Here is a 21,981-nt window from a genome sequence, read left to right on the forward strand (position 1 = left end):
TTTGCCTTGGGTATAGCTTTAGAGTTCATTTTTCTTATGGACTGTCTCTACCTCCGGGAAAACTCTCTGAAAAACTACTATGGGTACTGGGTGGAGTGGCAGTCTCTTAACTTCTAGGCTTTTTCTCTCCGTGTTAAACCTCCACCCCATGAAACAGCTGGGGCAAGGGTGAGAAGCCAGAGTTGCAGTGTTCTAGTCCTGACACATCTGGAGTAGAATCTCCATCCTATAAACAGGGACTGGATAAAGGAAAAGAACCCTTACACTCTGGGCTGCACTCACCAGGAATTTGATCTTTTTGACTTGGAATTGGAGGGCAGAAGAAATGTAGGCAGCCAGGTGAGATATGGTAAGCCTTGATGGAGAGCTAAACACAGACTTACATGCCCCACAAAACTTTATTCAAAATGGATCATAGACCCATATGTGAAATGCAAAAGTATAAAACTTCTAGAAGATAAGAGAAGAAAATCTAGATAGGCTTCGTTTGACAATGGCTTTTTAGATATAATGGCAAAGGCATAATTCATGAAAGAAAGAAGTGATACATTGGACTTTATTAAGATTAAAAATTTCTTCCCTGCAAAGGACACTGTCAAGAAAATGTATAGATAAGCCATAAACTGGGAGAAAATATTTGCAAAAGATATACCTGATAAATAACTGTTGTCCAGAATGTACAAAGAACCCTTAAATCTCAACAATAAGAAAATGAACAACTTGATTTTAAAGTGGGAAAAAAATCTGAACAGACATCTTACCATAGAAAATATACGTATGGAAAATAAGCATATGAAAAGATGCTCAGCATTATGTCATTAGGGAATTGCAAATCAAAACAACTAGATATTATTACACATCTGCTAGAATGGCTAAAATCCTAAATACTGGCAATACCAGCTATCATCAAGGATTTGGAGCAAGAGGAACTCATTCTGGGGGGAATATAAAATGGTATCGTCACTTTGGAAGATGGTTTGGCAGTTTCTTATAAAAGTAAACATAGACTTACCATGTCATACAGAAATTGCCCTTCTAGGCATTTATCCAAATGAGTGAAAACATATGATTACACAAAATGCACATATGAATGCTTATAGCAGCTTTTTAAATAATGGCCCCAAATTGGAAACAATCAAGATGTCCCATAACAGGTGAATGGTTAAACTGAGATTCATCCAAGAAATGGAACGTTATTCAGGGATAAAAAGAAATGAGGTATCAAACCACGAAGAGACATGGAAGAAATTTAAATTTATATTGCTAAATAAAAGAAGCTAGTCTGTTAGTTTATTTTATGAATTAGGATATAGTTTATCATGGTGAGCATCCCATGTGAAATTGCAACAATATGAATTCTACTTCTGATTGGTATAGTGTCATACAAATGTCAGTTATAAGTTGATTCTGGTGTTGTTTAGATCTATTCTTTTTTTTAATTCTTTTTTTTTAATCTTAGAGAGAGCACCTTTGAGCAGGGGAGAGGGGCAGAGGGAGAGAGAGAATCTCAAGCAGGCTACACACCCAGTGTGGGGCTTGATTCCACAACCCTGGGATCATGACCCTAGCCAAAATCAAGAGTCACCGAGGTATCCCTAGATCTATTCTTACTAACTTTTTAGCTAATTGTTCTGTTAATTCTTAAAAGTATTGGAATCTCCAAACATAATTGTGGATTTGCCTGTGTTTCCTTGCAGTTCTGTCAGATTTTGCTTCAGGTATTGTTATGTCTTCTTGGTAAATTGTCCTCATCACTATGTAATGTCCTTCTTTATCCTGAGAATATTCCCTCTTCTGAAGTCTACTTTTTGATGTCAATATAGCTTTCAAACTTTCTTTTGAATAATGGTTGCATAGTATAACTTATCTATGCATTTTTATCTAAATAGAGTTTCTGGTAGAAAGCATATAGTTGGGTCTTGAGGAAGATTTGAGCAACTACTTAATATTTTATGTGACTATACAAACTTTCTAATTTTTATTGTCAGTTTTGTTAAGTTACATTTTTGTAGGAATTTGCCTATTTCCTCTAGATTTTCAATACTATTGGCATGAATTGTTAGTACTGTTCCCCGATCTTTCAAATCTTTAAGTTCCCCCCTTTTTTCATATTACTTCTATATATCTTTTTTAAATATTGATGAGTCAGCCAAACATTTGTTGATTTTGTTTAAAGATTTTGTTATTTCTTAAAAGTAATCTCTACACCCAACATGGGGCTTAACTCACAACCCTGAGATCAAGAGTCACATGCTCCACCGACTGAGCCAGCCAGGCACCTTGTATTTTATTAGTTTTATAAAAGAAACAAATGTAGGGTTTTGTTGATCTTCTTTAATGTAGCTTTGTTTCCTATTTCATGAATTGATGCTTTTACTTTTAATACCTCCTTTTTTCCCTAATGTTCTTACTATATTCTTAGCTTGAATACTAAGCTAATTTTCACCCTCTTTTCTCTTCTGATAGAAGTAGTTAAGGCTATAAATTTCCCTTGAAACGTGCTTTCACCACGTCTCACACGTTTTTAATGTGTTTTCATTATCATTATATTTTAAGATGTACCTCATGATTTCTTATTTGATATACAGAAGGAACTGTGATGCACTTTTGGCAGGAAAACTAGCTGGTGCAACAATAGTGGAAAACAGTATAAATGCTCCTCAAAAAATTAAAAATAGAATTACCACATAATCCAGTAATTCCACTACTGGATATTTACCCAAATAAAATGAGAACACCAATTCAAAAAGATATGTGCACCCCTGTTTATCACAGCATTATTTGCAATAGCTAAGATATGGAAGCAACACAAGTATCCATCCACACATGAATGGACAAAGAAAATATGGTATATATACACAACAGAATATTATTCAGCCATTAAAAAGAATGAAATCTTGCCATTTGCAACATGGATGGAGCTAGAGAGTATAATGCTAAATGAAATAAGCCAATCAGAGAAAGACAAATACCATATTTAGAAATGTGCTTTAAATTATGAAATACATGTAAATGACTTATTTACCTTTTTTGTTAATATAGAACTTAATTGCAGTGTGGGAAGACAACATGAATCTTACAATGCCAATATCAATGCCAATTATTAGTGAATAATTTTTGTCTGATCTAATGCAGAATCAATTCTTGTAACTATTGCAAATATGCTTCAGATGAATTATTTCTGTAATTCTTCAAAGCAGAGTGCATATATTTCCATTTGGTGAGGCTTGTGAGTTGGGTTGTTTAAATCTTTGTATGCTGTTGATTTGTAGATGTGATTTCTCATAATAGAAAGGGTGTTGAATTTCACTCACTTGGAGTTTTTCAATTTCTCCATGGACTTCTATTACTATTTTGTATATTTTGAGGCTATTTTTAAGTGTATGTGTAATATTATGTAACATTTTCACGGAAGCAGCATCCCATCAACTTTGCCATTCCCTATTGGTTAGAAGCAAGACAGATCTTGCCCACAGTTAAGGGGAGATTACACAGTGTAAGGATCATGACAGATCTTTTAGATCTACCAGTTTTTAAAAATGTTTCTTATTTAGAGAGAGAGCACAAGTGGGTGGGAAGAGCAGAAAGAGAGAAAGCGAGAGAATCCCAAGCAGGCTCCACAATGTCAGTGTGGAGTCCAATATGGGGCTCGATCTCACAAACTGAGATCATGACCTGAGCCAAAATCAAGAGTCAGATGCTCAAATGACTGAGTCACCCAGGCGCCCCTACATCTACCTTTAGAATCATACTTTTACAATAAATATTTATTATTAAAAAACCTCCTGGATAATATAAGTGGTTTAGAATGCTTCAGCTCCATTTATGCCCATTACTACTTATATTGTCATATATTTGACAAGGTGGGACTCATTGAATTAAAAACTGTTGCTCTGAAAAAGGCATTGTTAATGGTAAAACAAGCCACAAACTCAGAAAACCCATTTCCAAATAACACATCTGGCAAAGGACTTGTATCAAGAATATGAAGATTTCACTCACATGTGGAATTTAAGAAACAAAACAAAGGAGAAAATAACAGAGGAAGACAAAGCAAGAAACAGACTCTTAATTATGGAGGACAATATGATGTTTATGAGGGGTGGAGGGATGGGTGAAACGGGTGATGGAGATTAAAGGCACTTGAGAAGAGCACTGGGCATTGTATGGAAGTGTTGAATCACTACATTGCATACCTGAAACTAATAGAACACTGTATGTTAACTGGAATTAAAATAAAAAATTTTAAAAAGTTTATATATATGGAAATCTAAACACGTAAAAGTAAGAAAAGGAACAACCCAGTAAAGGTCAGGGGGCAAAAAATTTGAACAGACACTTCACCAAAGATAGCAAATAAGCATATGAAGACATGCTCAACTTCATTATGCCATTACGGAACTGCAAATTAAAACTACAGTGAGATAACACTATATTCCTAGTAGAACGGCTAAACGTTAAAAAAATATATACAGGCACCTGGGTGGCTTGGTTGGTTGAGTGTCCAACTCTTGATTTTGGCTCGGGTCATGACCTCAGAGTTGTAGGATCGAGTCCTGGTTCAGGCTCTGTGCTGGGCACGGAGCCTCCTTGGGATTCTCTCTCTCTCTTCCCTCCTCTGCCCCTCTCCACAGCTCATGCTCTCTAAAATAAAATAAATAAAACATAAATAATAATGCAAAATTCTGGGAAGATGCGGAGCAACTGGAACTCCTATATTTGTGGTGGGAATGCAAAATGATACAGAAAGTTTGGAAAAGTTTGGTACTCATTCCCACTCCTAGGCATTTACTCTATATACCCTATAGAAATGGAACATTTATGTTCACACAAAACCAGTACCTGAATATTTATAGCAACTTTATTCATAATCACCCAAAGTGGAAACATCTCACATGTCCATCAATTAGTTAATGGATAAAAAACTGTGGTACATTCATACAATGGTGTACAACAATAAAAAGGGATAAACTAATGATTCTCATAAAATTTTATTTATTTATTATTTATTTGAGAGAGTGTGCATGCACACACACACGGGGGAGGGACAGAGAGTGGGAGACAAATTTCCAAGCAGGCTCAGCACTGTCAGCACGGAGCCCAATGCGGGGCTCAAACCCACAAACTGTGAGATCATGACCTGAGCCAAAACCAAGAGCTGGGAGCCACCAGGCACCCCACACGGATGAATCTTTAAATGCACTTTACTAAGTGAAAGAAACCAGACCAAAATATCTATATATTGCATAATTCCAATCATACAACCTCTGGAAAAGGCAAAAACCAAAGAGATGGACAACAAATCAGTGGTTTTGGGGGACTGGGAATGGGGACTTTTGTTTACAACAAAAAGGACAATTGAGTGGGCTCCGCGCTGACAGTGAGGACCCTGCTTGGGATTCTTGCTCTCCTCTGAGTGTGTGTGCAAACTCTCTCTCAAAATAAATAAACTTTTTTTAAAAAAGAACAATTGAGAGAAATTATTAGTGATAAAACTCTTTGGAATGGTACTGGAGTAGTATACCTGACTATATTTGTCAAAACCCACCCAACTATAAATCATGAGTGAATTTTACTGTATGTAAATTACAAATAAAAAGCTCTAATAGAAAAGATGTATACTTTTGCCTGTCAAATGAGCAGGGATTTATAAAGACAGAATGGCCATATTTTGATGAATGTGTGGAGAAATATGCACGTTTATACACCACTGATGGAAATGTAATTTGTACAACTATATTGAAGACAATGCAACAATACCTTTCAGATGCCTTAATAATACTCTCATTCAAACTCAGTGAGTCCAATTCTGGAAATTTATTGCAAAGAAATAATTAGAAATGCACATAATAATTAACATACAATGATGTTTATTATATTTTATAGGCAAAATTGGTAATATCCAACATGTCCAGTAGCATGTGATTTTCTTACATAAATTCTGTTAGATTCATATGAAATATTATGTAACACCTAATACTGTGTTTTAGAGGTTAGAGTGGAGAAGAGCCAAAGCATAAGAGACTCTTAAAAACTGAGAACAAACTGAAGGTTGATGGGGGGTGGGAGGGAGCGGAGGGTGGGTGATGGGTATTGAGGAGGGCACCTTTTGGGATGAGCACTGGGTATTGTATGGAAGCCAATTTGACAATAAACTTCATATATTGAAAAAAAATAACACAACAGCCCTGTAAAAAAAAATGCTATGTTTTCAAAGAATGTCAATGATATAGAAATGTTTATTTTCAAATGAAAAAAGTTAGAGAACAACATATACAATATGTCAATTTTGTTTTTAAGTCATACTCCTGAAACTAATAGAGTGCTGTATGTTAACTAACTGGAATTAAAAAAAAAACTTTAAAAATTGTGTTCCACACATTCTTTTTTACAAGAACAAAGGGAAACACTCAAATGTTGAGTTGTTTTCTTGGTTATATTATAGGTGTTCTTTACTTTTTAATTTATACCTTTCGTTTCATTTTTCAACAATGATCATGTTACTTTTATGGTCAAGAAAAAAAGTATTTTTAAAATTTTGAACAAACAAACAAGCCCAGCCCAATCCAGCCAAGTCCATGATCTCTTCTGTTGCTATCTTCACTTAGAAGACTACACTGTTGTCCCCTGGAGGCTTGTTGCCCTCTTTGCTTCTTCAAGCACTGGACTTGTATTGCAGCTGAACACCTGTCAAAGCAAGAGAGTGGCAAGATCTCTCCAAGAGCACGATACTTCTATGTTAATACTGGCCTATGCAGCCATAGGCTGATACTAGTGTCAGCTTCCATGATCTAGGTAGGGAACAGAAGTCTTTATTTTTTTTATATGAAATTTATTGTCAAATTGGTTTCCATACAATACCCAGTGCTCATCCCAACAGGTGCCCTCCTCAATGCCCATCACCCACTTTCCTCTCCCTCCCACCGCCCCCCCATCAACCCTCAGTTTATTCTGTTTTTAAGAGTCTCTTATGGTTTGGCTCCCTCCTTTTTTTTTTCTCCCCTCCCCCATGGTCTTCTGTTAAGTTTCTCCATATCCACATAAGAGTGAAAACATATGGTATCTGTCTTTCTCTGTGTGACTTACTTCACTTAACATAACACTCTTCAGTTCCACCCACGTTGCTACAAAAGGCCATTATTTCATTCTTTCTCATTGCCAAGTAGTATTCCATTGTGTATATAAACCACAATCTCTTTCTCCATTCATCAGCTGATGGACATTTAGGCGCTTTCCATAATTTGGCTATTTGGAACAGAAGTCTTTAAAAGCTGTAATGCCCATATTACATAACAGGAAGCTCCCCATCTTTTAAATCTGTTCTCTGAAAGAATCATTTAGAACTTTTCTCCAAAGCAGCTCTCCTTGTTCTTTTAGATAATCTATCACGCTCTGGGGAATGACAAATCACTAGGTCTAAGGGCTAACCTTTCATTATATTGTTTCCTAATGCCTTACCAGGGGTTTGGAGTTGCCTAGAATCATTGTGCCCTCTGCCTCTACCTTGCCCATCCAATAAGAAAAACTAGGCTATCTGGTACTATTTGTGCTCTTTCCTCTGTCCTCGACCTCTTTAAAACTCTGTCACCGAACCAGAGAGTTCTAAGTCGCAAACCTTGTTCTGGGTTGTTTCTCATTAGGGGTCAACAGAAACCTCCACAAAGGCAGCTCTACCTGAGGACAGTGCCTGGCAGTGACTTCACACAAACAGCAAAAGAAATAGTACAGTGCAACAATTCTTCTCCAATCCATCTTAATAAGTTACTGGTTTATGAAGCAAGTCTCAGCACGCCCTCCACTGAAGTGAAGGACTGTATGACCTCCCTCACTTTTCTCCCCTCTCTTCTTCCATTACTAACAGCAGTAAGGAGTTCACTGCTATCTTCACTCACAAACATCAGAATCTCAGGTTTGCTTCCTTCATTCATGTAGGCTTCTAGGTCCAATATCCACTAAAATGTCAAATTTTTGTTACTCCATGATGGCATTTCATAGCCTCCTTCTTTCTCCTTATATCCATAGAAAAACATGGGTGTCACTGTAAACACTCACTGAAGCTTCATTCACTCATTCACAAGGCTCCTCCCAGATGAAAGGCTGTTACAGATGGCCTGAGGAAGGAAAAGAAAAATCACCTGCTGAAATCCATCAGGATGGGGCAGGAAATAAAAGGTGGTTAGTGAGAGCAAGGAACACACTAGGAAAGCTTTGAAGAGGCGAGACCCAGGATTAGGCACCAGATGGTGTGACCAAGGGTGTCCTGAGGAATCACCGGGAATATATTTGAAAGGCACAAGACTTACCACTTATCCTTATGCCCTATCCTGCCCATCCCCAAGAGAGATAAAAGGTAACCAGGACTCCTGATACTGTTTATCAGATATCTGTTCTTATGTAACATAGGCCCTAAGACAAGTCCTGATCTCTGATGACCAACTCAGAAGGGGGCTGGGGTGGGGCAAGCCCTCCTACTAGTTTTTCACAATCAGTTGAGACATCAGGAGTGAGTCCTGGGGCTGGGGTCCATATGGTTGCTGGCCTTGGCTACAGCTTCTCCAGTGGCTGCCATGATTATCAGGTGGAAGTGGGTATCAGGCTGATTAACATTAGTATTCCCCAATTGCAGGAGGTAGGTGTGACAAGTTCAACCCCAACTCTAGCATTCATGACTCTCTGGGTCTTAAGAGATGGGAAGAAGGAAGTGCTGATAAAGAGAGAGTGACTCCTAAAGGCATATACGTAGGCCAGAAAAGTGCCAGTGGAAGGGGAAAGTATGGCTTTGTTTGCTTTCATCAGTGGTATCTTAGTCAAGGGGCTGAAGGAAAAAGAAATAATAAGAATGCAGGGATAGGGGTTACTTTCAAGTCAACTGACTGCCTTCCTTCCAGGATGCTGGGGTCCTTTGTTTCTGAAACCCAAACTCATCTCTGGTGGCCTGTATTACAGCAGTGGAGATCCAGCAATTTGTGACTATTGGAAACCTAACAGAACAAGCATTATACCTTATTTTAGGGATTTTTTTTTTTTTTTTTTTGCTGTGAACACGGAGTAGTCTTTATGGGAAATGATAGTTCATACATGCACATACAGTACAATTTCTGAATGTAGGAAGTAGCTGAGAGGGCCAAATGTGCAATTGAAAAGAGCAACCTGTGGTCTGGAGTCTCAAGAGAGTAAGCCCTCTGTTGAGTCGTGCTTTGTGAAGCCGATATGAAGACAGGCTGTAGTCATTCTCTGCTTCTTTCTTTTTCTTCTTCCTCACACGAAGTTTTCTACCAGATCCTCCTGAGGAATAAATATAAAGCAGCCCCAAAGGAGGGGATGCACCATCTGAGGGCCTGGGAACTCTGTCTCAAGGGCTCTACCCCTTCATTGAAATATTGACTCATTCAAAGACTATAACAGAGGAAAAATGATGACATGCAATGTCACAGGATTCACGGAGATTCTCTTCTCCTAAACTTTACATTCCAAGTCCTAAGGGACATCTCTCTGCATCAATCTCCAGCCCTTCTTCCCAACAACACAGGGAATATGTACAATATGGCCACTAAACTAGATGTATCCTGACCTTAGAGTGGCTGTCACAAAGTGCTGTTGTTACACACCGATGGGAGCTTTCTTTTGTCTATCCTTTATCTTAAAAGCTCAATTAGGTAACAGGGCCCCCTTGTTCTAGTTAATTAATCTGTGTTTTTAATGTGATGTGCCTGTTGTTTTTTAAAGGACAGTTCTAGCATACTCCTCAAGTCAGAGACTCAGAAGTCAAAGTACGTTATGGAACAGCCAACACAAACTTATACCATGTGGATAAAGTTAGGTCAAGGTCAAGGAAAAATTTGGGTCCAAAAGAAATCTTTTGATGCCACTTCAAGCTGACCAGTCTGTAGAGATGGCCACAGCATTCCATCAATTCAAAGGGCCAGCAGCTCCCCTAGCTGTCCTTGCTTGGGAATGCTGCTCATTTTCTCATACCTGATATGTGACAGACCCAGAAGGGGTAAATGGTTAGCACACAGCAAGGTGCTGGGTATAGAGCAAGCACCCGATAGAGGAGGGGATCACTTTAGCTGGGCATTCTGCAAGCCAACACCTCGGAGCAATGTGCAGATCATGGTTTTGGTAACTTCTAATGATCCCTACCGCTCCTCCATGGCTCCTCCATGGCTCGTACAACTATCCCACTACATCCTTTCTTCTCTTACACCTGCACAGTTGCCATGTGCCAACCTCTAAATCACTCCTCAGGCATCAAGGCCTATTACCTGGCCTCCAGAGTTCATTCCCAGCTTGGCTTTTGTATAGTCCCGGGTCACTTCAGTATTTATGTAACTGACCATCTGACAACCTCACTTCACAAGTTACCTTGACCACTCCGGTTTTGCAATCTTAATGTTTCAAAATCCACTCTCTGATTACAGGTTCTATTATTCCAATTTCCAACTACCCAACACCCATCTTGATCACACTAGGGCCTTTTTTCGTTCAAGACTTTCAGCTCACTTCTGATCTAACTTCCTTCCACATATAGTCTGGAGTTTCAAATTCATTTCTGTGTAGCCCCTCTCTTGCTAGCTGTCCATCCCTCAACCAATAAAGGTCAGTCCCAGGCAATCAAGTTACTTGTGACGGGTGGCCTAAAACCATTTTAAAGTTTCTTGAGTTTCTGGTTTCTTACTTTAATTTAGTATATAATTTAATATAATAGTATCTCACTTTAATAGACCGAAAGGCCCCACTCTAGTCTTTTGGCCCAAATATCCCTTGGACTCTGGTTTGTCCCATAATCCTGTCCCTGGATTTGTCCCCATAATCCTGTCCCTGGATTATTTGTCCCCATAATTCTGTCCCATAATCCCTGTCCCATAATCCTGTCAGCTTCCTCTCCATCATCCACCTCAACAATTACAAATCTTCAACACTCTTGTCACATGTTTCTCCTAACTCCTATCCCTATGCTCCAGCGAGGAGGTAATTCCTTTCATCTGAGGTGCTCTCTCTCCCTATATTTTAGAGTCATAGGTTTCACCCTCCCTTCTGCCATCATTTTTCAGGAACTTATTCCATCTGTTAGTGTCTTTCTTTCCCCCATCAACAATGATTTCCTTCTCTGTCCTTCCTGCCCCGAAGTCTGCAAGCATACTCCATTTTCTCCCACATTAAAGGGCAGCTTATACGACTCACTGTAGCGCCCTGACGGAATCATTTAACTTGTACTCTATTTGTCACATCTTCTACCAGAAAGAAGGCTTCTCATGGAACAAGAGTCATTAATCAGACTAAAGAAGGAAAAGGAAATAGGAGCCTGTTGAGTGGTGAACGGAAAGTGGAGGCCTACCTGTCACTGTAGGTAAGGGGATAGCTGAGGTAAAGTTGAAAGGGAAACTGTGAATACCAGCCACAGGAGCAACCCCCAGACTGTGAGGATGAAGTTTCTGATCAATGATCACTTTGGTCCTACCCAAGGAGCAATCAGCAGCAACTGTAGTAGTAGTAGTAGCAGCAGCAGCAGCAGCAGCAGGCATGCAACATCTGCAAGTAGCCAAGACTAAAATACAGGCATAGAAACAGAATATTTCACGGAAAACATATTAAATATGATATATATGCGGCACTTAGGCTGCTATTCCCCCTTCTCCCACCTTCAGTAAACATAGCTACTTAGTTATAACTCTCTTTCACACTGAACTGAGTGAGACCTGGCTTCAGCATCCTTTTTGTGAAACATAATCGAGGCAGGTACTATTGACCGATTGGAGATGGTACTTGAGATCTTTGGTACTTGCTATCTTTGTACTACACAGAAAAGTCCTCAGCAAGAGAGTGAGAAGATAGGAGTAAGCTCCAGGAGAAAGCATATTGAAGACAGCTTGGACGTTGTAGGCAACTGGCGGGGAAAAGCTGAGCCCATGGAGATCACAGAGCAGGCGCCCAATTAATGTCTGTTGATGATTCATTTTTTCATTCAACAAACATTTAATGAGGCCTACAATGTGCACGGGATTAGGCATCGAATACAAAGATGAACAAGGCACTGTCCTTGCCTGTAAGGAATTTAGAGTCTGGTAGACGAGAGCCATAGACACGGACAATGATAATACAACCTGATAAGTGCGAGGACACTTAGCAGGTTGTATTATATCCATCCGAGTAGGATTTCTTCAGAAGAGCACAACTCCAGGTTGAGGTTGGATCCATGCAGTCCTCCCAGCCACCAGGGCCCGCTGTTGTTTCTGTCACGTGGTGAGTATCCCAAGAACTAACAATGACAGCTATGACTTAGTGCTTATGACATACACTTCACAAATATCCTCAGAGAAACCCTGCAAATTAATTATTATATTCGATGAAAAAACTGAGGTTCAGTGAGGTTAAGTAACATGTCTTAGATCACACAGCTAGTAAGCAGTTGAGTCAGGTTTCAAGTCCAGTTTTGACCAACTCCAAAGCACTTTTCTACATTTTTAGGATAACCTTTATTCAGGTGTAACACAACTTTTCAACAGGTTTCTATTTGGAAATAAGAGCAAAGGCAATAGATTAGTGATCAGGGCATGGACAAAATTCATCTGGTTTCCCAACCTATTTGGCAGAGAAGAAAAAGAAAGTAGAGAGTTGACTTCATACTAACATACCATTGAAAACCTTCAGGCCAGTTAGTTTCCCTTTCTTTCTCACACCCGAAGAGCCTCATTGACAATGTAAAACATAAGCACCTCTGGTTAACTATCTCCTTTTAATCCCAGACATGGTCAACATCATTATTAGTGGCAATGACAGTTGATAATAGCATTTGGCACATTCCAGACTTGTTCTAAGAAATGTACAATAATCCCATTAAATCCTTACACCTACCCCCATCCCCATCCAAATCATCACAGAAAAGGCCATTACCCCCATTTTACATGCAGAAAAGACCATTACCCCTATTTTACATAAGAGAAAGGCAAGTCCCAGAGAGGTGAAAAACCATGCTCAATACCACACTGGTGAGTTTAAGAGCAGATTTGAGCCTAGGCTATTTAGTCCCAAGGCCCGCTTTGCTGTCCTACTCAGAGCTTCCTCTCCCAATCCTTCTTCCCCCTACTGCCCTCTAGGATGGCTACTTACATAAGGTCCACTGAAAATACATAAGGTCTACTTAAATATAATCTCCTATTAATCATTCTAGTCACAGAATCCATTCTCTGAATCCCTAAGGTCACTACTCTGAGCCTTAGGTGGAGAACTGTCCACAGAACATTTTTATATTGCTTTGAGAAAACAGGAAATGAATACTGAATATGTTTAGATTTTTGATTACTGGATATATTTTACTTAGAGATGTAACCACAAACGTTGTAAAATCCCTAAGCTGAGTCCATGGAGATTACAGAGCAGGTGCCCAATTAATGTCTGTTGATGATTCAGTTTTTCATTCAACAAACAATAAAACAATTGAGACAGTCACAACTAGGGCCATTTCTCCCCTGAGTGGGTTTTAGAGGGAAAAGCTTCCTCTCTGACTTTGGGAGACAATGTGATGGTGAGGGAAACCTGCTACTGATGAGAAGGGCAAGGAACTAAGTAATACTATTAGAGGTCTACAGCTGTTCAGACGTCTTTCTGAGAATCAACATTTCATATAACAGCTGCCATCCCAGAACAAAACTTATCAAATCTGTACAGTCAAGCTCTGGTCCAAAAGAAATCAATAGCAATGCCCATCTAAAAAACATGAGAGGATGGGGTCTCTGGGTGGCTCAGTCAGAAAAACCTCTGACTCTTGATTTGGGCTCAGGTCATGATCTCACGGCTTGTGAGATGGAGCCCCACGTTGGGCTCTGCACTGACAGCATAGAGCCTGCTGGGAATTTTCTCCCGCTCTCTCTGCCTCCCCCCCCCACTCCCACTTTCTCATTCTCAAAATAAATAAATAAACAATCATAAAAATAATAAAAGTAAACACGAGAGGATCTCAACAAGGCCAGGAATGGAAGTAGGTGGATGCACATTTGCCAACGTCTGAGAGCCCTAATTTTTCCCTCTTTACCACCTTAATTTTTCCATGTTCTAGAACTGTCCATGTTTTTATAGCCTCTTATTTAAGAGTCTATCCCCTCTTCTCCACTCCCAATCCTTTTGGCCTTCGATCATTTATCATCTTCTCTACTATGGTGTATTTCTAACTAACCTCCCTGTCCAGGTTTGAAAATCTTCCAGAACATACTCTATAGTACTGCCAAAGTGACCTTCAAAAGCATCCCCTACTTAAACGCTCCAAATGAAATCCAAAGTTCATGGAATACTTATTAGGATCTATTCTCAGCTTACATTTCTAACCTAATTTCAGGAACTACTTGCAGTTCCCCCATTTCATCATTCTATTTCCAGTGTCCATGCCTTTGCTTAAAAGGTCCTTCTCTGTTTTCTGCCTGGCCAACCTTTACTTCCTTTAAGAATCCACTTAAGGGGCGCCTGGGTGGCGCAGTCGGTTAAGCGTCCGACTTCAGCCAGGTCACGATCTCGCGGTCCGTGAGTTCGAGCCCCGCGTCAGGCTCTGGGCTGATGGCTCGGAGCCTGGAGCCTGCTTCCGATTCTGTGTTTCCCTCTCTCTCTGCCCCTCCCCCGTTCATGCTCTGTCTCTCTCTGTCCCAAAAATAAAAAAAAAACGTTGAAAAAAAAAAAAAAAAAAAAGAATCCACTTAAGCATCAGTTCCTCCAACCTCAGGCATTTCCCCACTCAATCAAATGATTTCTCTTCTGAACCCCATAGTATCTTGTACATACCTCCATTGTAGAGCATACCATACTGTTGTAATTATCTGTGTACATGTCGAACTCTCTCACTAGACTGAGAACTCCTGAGGGCAGAACTGTGTCTAATTCGTCTCCATATCCCCATCACCCAGCACAGTGCCTGGCAGCTCAAAAGGCAGCAGAGAAGAAACTGAAGATGCAGGAGACAGAATAAAGCAATATTCTTGAGTTGGGGTACAATACAAATATGCTGATTAAGTTGAAGCTGCGGAAAAATATATTTTAGCTCAATACTGCAGAGGTCTTGAAAGAGACAAACTGACTTAGGAAGGACTTCCCCATAACTGTCACTGATTATAGTTACCTACAGGCTAAAAGGCCATTTGTTGGGTATATTTTATTTATTTATTAATTTGTCTATTTTTTAAGAAGAGTTTATTTTTAATTTATCTTATTTTAGAGAGAGAGAAAGAGAGAGAGAGTATGTGAGTGGGGCAGAGGGAGTGAGAGAATCTTTTTTAAAAATATTTATTTTTGAGGGGGGGTGCACAAGCAGGAGAGGGGCAAGGGGGGCAGATAATCCAAAGTGGGATCCGTGTTGACAGCACAGAGCCCAACGTGGGGCCGGAACCCATGAACTGTGAGATGATAACCTGAGCTGAAGTCAGATGCTTAACGGACTGAGCCACCCGGGCATCCCTTATTGGGTATATTGTAAAAGAACTCAAATTAGGATCAAACTGAAATAAGCTGGTTTGGATAGGAGACTTTTAAGGTCCTTCCATTCTTGAGGTGCTAAATCTGCAACCCATGCTATATTCAAGAGAGCCATCACTCTTGAGCCTATGTCACAGACCCATGAGTGAGAGACTAGTTGGCTCCCAGAATCATGGGCAAGGGCTGGGGCTTCATTCCCAACCATACTAGAACGACTGCAAATGGACAACATAAACCATTCTCTCCTGCCCTGCTTCCCAGGTGTCCCTTGAACCTGGAGCAGGAAATACTTAATGCTTTCAGGGCTACCAAGAAGGACCTCATGACCCAAAATATCTTCCATAGCCTGCTCCCTAAAGCCTCAAATTTTCTCCTTAAACCTTTAGTGCCTTTGAACAATGTTTATTAAAACGCCACTTAATCTATAATGTGGTGGGTTGGCATTAATCAAGCGTACACTAAAGGATGGATAAAAGCAACATAACCCTTCTGTACCCCCAGGAAATCAACTAGCCTGACCTTCCCCTTCCCCCAACACAAATCAAAGAATACCTACAAAATACCCTGATTTTTACTTCTGGTACTCAGTTTCCTCAACTGCAAAATATGGTAGTTATATTGAACGTTCTCCTAGATTCCTCTTGCTCCACAGAAACTCAAGGAGTTTCTAAACCTGGGGCACCTGGGTAGTTTTGTCAGTTAAGCATCTGACTCTTGATTTCAGCTGACAGTGTGGAGCCTTCTTGGGATTCTCTCTCCCTCTCTCTCTGCCCCTCCCCCGCTCTTGCTCTCTCTTTCAAAATAAAAGAAGTAAACTTTAAAAAAAAAGTTTCTAAACCTATGTTTTTCCACTTATAAAACAGACATGTGACATCTGTTCTTCCGATTTTACCAAAGGGTCAAATAAAACCATGCTTGTGAAAGGTTTCTAAATGATAAAGCGCTATACAAACTTAAGGAATCACTACTATAAATTAAGATACACTAGAAGAGAGAGGTAAAAGAAGTATACTCTGCCATTAATTAGATTAGTTGCCTTAAATTTATTCTACCTCTCTGAGATGCTCAGAAAGTTGTAGTAATTATTAAATGGGAACATGTGAAGTAGGCACACAATAATAGTTGCATTTGTCCTTACTGAGATAGTCAGAATCTCAGAAATAAATGTGACTTTTAAGTGCATGTAATCCAATATCTCATTACATGCAGGGAAATTCTCAAATTCTATTCCAAGTGGTCATAGAAACCACTAGGTTATCACTTCCAAGAATGTTTTCATCTTTGGACAGTTCTTAAATTTGTTTATTCATTGAAGGCATTAATTAGAACTGCCTTGAAAAGCAGCACAAATCAACCATTCCTGACTCCATAAAAGATCTGGAAACAGATCATCAAACTCCTTATTACAGAGGAATTGTCTCCCACCATCTAAACAGCTCTAATTCCTATGATGCTTCTCATAGGATCTAAGTTCAAATCCCTCTCAGAATCCTGGATGTTCTCTAGCTTCCCTCTCAGAGAGATGCTCTTAAAATGGAAACAGAACCAACCATCAAGTGGGAACAGGACTCTTACCGTTCTGATTCTACACTTTTGCAGTGATAACACAAATAGTTAGCCTTATACTGGAGGCCATGGAGGTCTTCAATGTGTGCATATCCTGTAAACAATGAGCACTGAGTTCCCAGAAGCAGGATGGAGGAAGCACTTCTAAATGGGAAAGGAGAGGGTCAAAGGGATGCTGATGGCACTAAAAAACAAAGGGCTTACTACATAGTTTTCCTAATATTAGAAACCACCTCTGTACAAAACAAGGATATGGAACATTATAAATAATGCAGACTTCTAGGGCCATGTGGAAGAAATAGTACCATTATATCGAAAAAAAATGTTTTGTATGACCTTTTATACTGAAGAATCTAGTCTATGTAGATGACATCTTCTCTACTTTGCCCAACAGAATCTCAGCTCCTAAGACATCTGCCTATTTCTTTCAGAAACCAGGAAAAAATATTGAAGGTAATAAGTGGAACAGACATACACAATACTTAAGATCTGAATAAAAGGAGAAACATACCACATTCATATAGGAGAAGATTAGAAAGATGATCGCTCTCCAAAAATTAATCTACATGTTTAATGCCATTCCAACTGCAATTCCAATGGTATTCATGGTGAGAACTCAACAAGTTGTTTCTAAGGTCTCCTGGAAGAATAAGCACATGAAAATAAAGATATTTTTTAAAAAGAATGAGGCACTTGCTTTAAGGAAGTTATTAAGAACTCGGTATGTACAAAAGGATAGTAACCACACTAATCACAATGCAATAAAACAATATGTATATTGTATATGTAATTATATATGTAATAAAAACACATAAGTTTATATATTATATACTTATATACATAATTATATAACACATATCATGTATGTATAAGGCAGTTCAAACCAGAAATTCTCAATAGGAAGCATCACAGTAAACAATGGAGTCAAAAAAGAAATGTAATTATGATCGGGGAGCCTGGGTGGCTCAGTCAGTTAAGTGGCCGACTTTGGCTCAGGTCATGATCTCACCGTCCGTGAGTTCGAACCCCGCGTCGGGCTCTGTGCTGACAGCTCAGAGCCTGGAGCCTGTTTCAGATTCTGTGTCTCCCTCTCTCTGACCCTCCCCCGTTCATGCTCTGTCTCTCTCTGTCTCAAAAATAAATAAACGTTAAAAAAAAAAAGAAATGTAATTATGATCAAACATATTTAACAAACAACAAACAATACTACTTATGAGATTCAGCCAGTACTACACGGAACCTTAAGTTCTCTTATAAGATAATGAAAAAGAATTAGTAAAGATAACAAACATAATGGGAGTCAAACAAAGGAGAAGAGGACAGAAAGAATATGTGAATGAATAATGGCCAAAACTTGCCGAATCTGATGAAAATATTAATCTATACATCATGTAAGAAGATCAATATATGCCACAAGGATAAACTCAAAGATATTCAAATCAAACCTAGACTCATAATAAATCATCAAAGTAACTTCAGAATCTTGAATGCAGCAAGAGAAAAACAACTCATCGTATGTAATGGATCCTAAGAAAGTTAAAGCTGACTTTTCATAAACCATAGAGACCAGAAAATAGTGGGGGTGATATATTCAAACTCCTGAAGGAAAAAGAATGTTAACTGAGAACTCGGTATCCAGCAAAACTATCCTTGAGAAATGGAGAAATTATAACATTCCCAGATAAACAAAAGTTAAAAGAATTCAGTGCTAACAGATGTGCCCTATAAGAGATACAAAAGAGTCCATTAGGCAGAAATGAAAGGACACTAGACGGTAACTCACATATAAATGAAAAATAAAGAACATGAATAAAGGTAACTTCATAAATAAATTTAAGAGACAAAAAAACCTATTTTTATATGTAATATGTTTTTTCTCATTTCTGACTTAAAGATAATAGCATAAAGGAGTAACTAGAAGATTGTGTTGATATGTTTACATTGCATACAGAAGTAATTTGTATAATAACAGCACCAAGAAGAGGGGAGGGAACAAAGATATAGTGGAGCAAATTTTGTACACAATTGAAATTAATCTGAAAACAATTATTTTAAGGTAAGATGTTAACTGAAATAGCAGAGCAATCATGAAAAAAGTAAGCTAAAAAATACAGTAAAAGAAAAAAGGAATTAAAACAAAAAGACATAAGACACATGGAAAACAAATAGGAAAACAAGAGACATCAGTCCTACTTTATCAGTATGTTTTACTTCATTAAACATAAATAAAAATAATCTAATAAAAAGGCAGAGTTTGGCAAAAATAGATAAAAAAATATAACCCACCTATATGTTATCTGCAAGACATGTATTTTAGATTCAAAGACACAAAATGTTTGCGAGTAAAAGGATATAAAAAGATCTACCAAGCAAACAGTAACCAAGAGAGCTGGATAACTATACTAATAAAAAATAGAATTAAATAATCTCCAGGTAGACCATATGCTAAGACATAAAACAAGTCTCAATAAACTTAAAGAATTGAAATCATACAAAGTATGTTCTCCCACCAAGAAATGAAATCAGAAATCCATAACAGAATAAAATTTGGGAAATTTGCAAATTTGGGAAAATTAAACAACAAACTCTTAAATAACCAATGGGTCAAAAAAATAATCATAAAGAGAATGAGAAAATACTTTCAAAATGTAAACAAAACATATAAAATTTATAGAATGCAACAAAAAAATTGCTTACAGGGAGAATTGTAGCTGTAGTTACCTATATTAAAAATGAAGATCTCGGGGCGCCTGGGTGGCTCAGTAGGTTGAGCGACCGACTTCGGCTCAAGTCATGACCTCACGGTTTGTGAGTTCGAGCCCCGTGTCAGACTCTGTGCTGACAGCTCAGAGCCTGGAGCCTGCTTCTGATTGTGTCTCCTTCTCTCTCTGTCCCTCCTCTGCTCATGCTCTGTCTCTGTCTCAGAAATAAATAAATATAAAAAAATTTTTTAAAAATAATAAAAATGAAGATCTCAGAATGCCTGGGTGGCTCGGTCAGTTAAGCATCTGACTTTGGCTCAGGTCATGATCTCATGGTCCGTGAGTTTGAGCCCTGCATCAGGCTCTACGCTGATAGCGCGGAACCTGCTTCAGATCCTGTGTCTCCCTTTCTCTCTGCCCCTCCCCTGCTCATGCTCTCTCTCAAAAATTAGTAAACATTAAAAAAAATGAAGATCTCAAGTCAATAAACAAACAATCTTAAGAAATTTAAAAAAGGGCAAGCTAAACCAAATGAGTCAGGAAGAAGGAAATAATACAGGTTGGAATAGGAATAAGTAAAGAATAGAAAAAACAGAAAATCAAGGAAACTGAATTTGGTTTTTTTGAAACAATAATAATAAAAGACAAACCTATAGCTAGAGTGACCATGAAAAAGAGAGAAAATTCAAATAAATATGATCAGGAATAAGAGAAGGGACATTACCAACCTTATAGGGAAAAAAAAGAATCACAAAGAAGAACTATCAAAAAGTGTGTGCCAACTAGGTGAAATGGACACATTCCTTGAAAGACACAACCAAATCTGACTCAAGAAGAAAACTGTGAACAGACCTAGAAAAATAAATTTGATAATTAATCTATAAAAGTCCCCAAAAGAAGAGTCCATGAAAAGATGACTTCATGGTAATTCGGTGAAATGTTTAAAAAGAATTAATACCAATCCTTTGTTTAATGTTCAAAAAAAAAGAGAGGGAAATGCTTCCCAAATCATTCTCTGGGGCCATTTGTAGTCTGATACCAAAGCCAGACAAAGATAAAATGAGAAAACTACAGAGCAAAATGCCTCATGAATAGAGAGTTCCAAAAAAGTCCAACATAATACTAGCAAACCAAATCCAGAAATGAAATGATTATATACCATGACCAAATTGGATTTACCTCAATAAAGTTGGTTTAGTATCTGAAAATGAATGAATCTAACACACTACACAAAATAAAGATAACCTCATGATCATATCAACAAATGTAGAAATTTCATGACAATCATTCATGATTAAAAAAAATGAAAACCTCAACAAGCTAGGAACAGAAGGGAACTTTCCATACTTGACAAAGGGGATCTAGAAAAATTGTACAGCTATCATTGCAATTAGGGGTAAGTATACTTCCCCTAAGGCCAGGAAGACTGCTCTTGCCAATAATGTATAGGAGATTCTAGTTAGGGTAATTAGGCAGAAAAAAGAAATAAAAATCAATGAGATTAAAAAGAAAGAAGTACAATGATCTGTATTTGTAGGAAATATAATCTTATACATAAAAATCCTAAGGAATCTACCAAAAAGAAACTCACCCCACCTAACATTAAATCTATTAGAATAAAAAGAAGCAATTCTAATGAGTTCAGAAACCTTAGAATATACAGTACCAATAAAAAATAATTTTACTTGTATATACTAGCAATTAATAATCAAAATGAAATAAGAGAATAATTCTGTTACCAATATCATGAGTAAAAGTGGAACATATAGAATAATTTTTTAAAGGTTTATTTTAGAGAGAGAGAGAAAGAGAGCTTACATGTGCAGGTGGGGGATGGGGTAGAGAGAGGGAGAGAGTGGGAGACAGAGAATCCCAAGCAGGCTCTGCACTGTCATTGCAGATCCCCATGGGGCACGATCTTACCAACTGTGAGATCATGACCTGAGCTGAAATTAAGAGATTCTTAACTGACTGAGCCACCCATATACCCTTAGAATAGTTTTAAACAGAAATACAAGACTTTCTATACTGAAAATTACAATGTTGAAGAAAATTAAAGACTAAATTAATGGAAAGACATCCCATATTAATGAACTGAGAGAACAGTTAATGTGGCAATACTCCACAAAGCGATCTACACGTTAAATGTGATCTTCATCAAAATTCCAGATCTTAATTTATAGCAATTGACAAAATGATCCTAAAATTCATATGGAAACTCAGGGTCCAACAATCTTGAAACAAGTCGAAGGATTCA

General features: G+C 38.3%; 2 long non-coding RNA genes across 6 annotated transcripts in view; both read right to left on the reverse strand.

Moving 5' to 3' along the window:
* The window catches only part of LOC125931769 (uncharacterized), a 134,938-nt gene that overhangs the window by 68,873 nt on the left and 44,084 nt on the right, over window positions 1-21,981 (reverse strand). For 2 of the 5 annotated variants that reach the window (XR_007460486.1, XR_007460484.1), the window contains exons 5-6: window positions 17,534-17,662; window positions 4,480-4,644 (exon numbers count right to left, since the gene is read on the reverse strand). This is a non-coding gene — a long non-coding RNA (uncharacterized LOC125931769). The other 3 variants (XR_007460488.1, XR_007460485.1, XR_007460487.1) reach the window with 3 other exon arrangements.
* On the reverse strand, window positions 5,798-14,445 carry LOC125931767 (uncharacterized). Its single transcript, XR_007460482.1, has 2 exons — window positions 9,151-14,445; window positions 5,798-8,111 (listed from the first exon to the last, which is right to left on the reverse strand). It is a non-coding gene; the product is annotated as an uncharacterized LOC125931767 (long non-coding RNA).

Source organism: Panthera uncia, chromosome X (assembly GCF_023721935.1).
Source record: "Panthera uncia isolate 11264 chromosome X, Puncia_PCG_1.0, whole genome shotgun sequence".
Classification (NCBI taxonomy): Eukaryota; Metazoa; Chordata; class Mammalia; order Carnivora; family Felidae; genus Panthera; species Panthera uncia.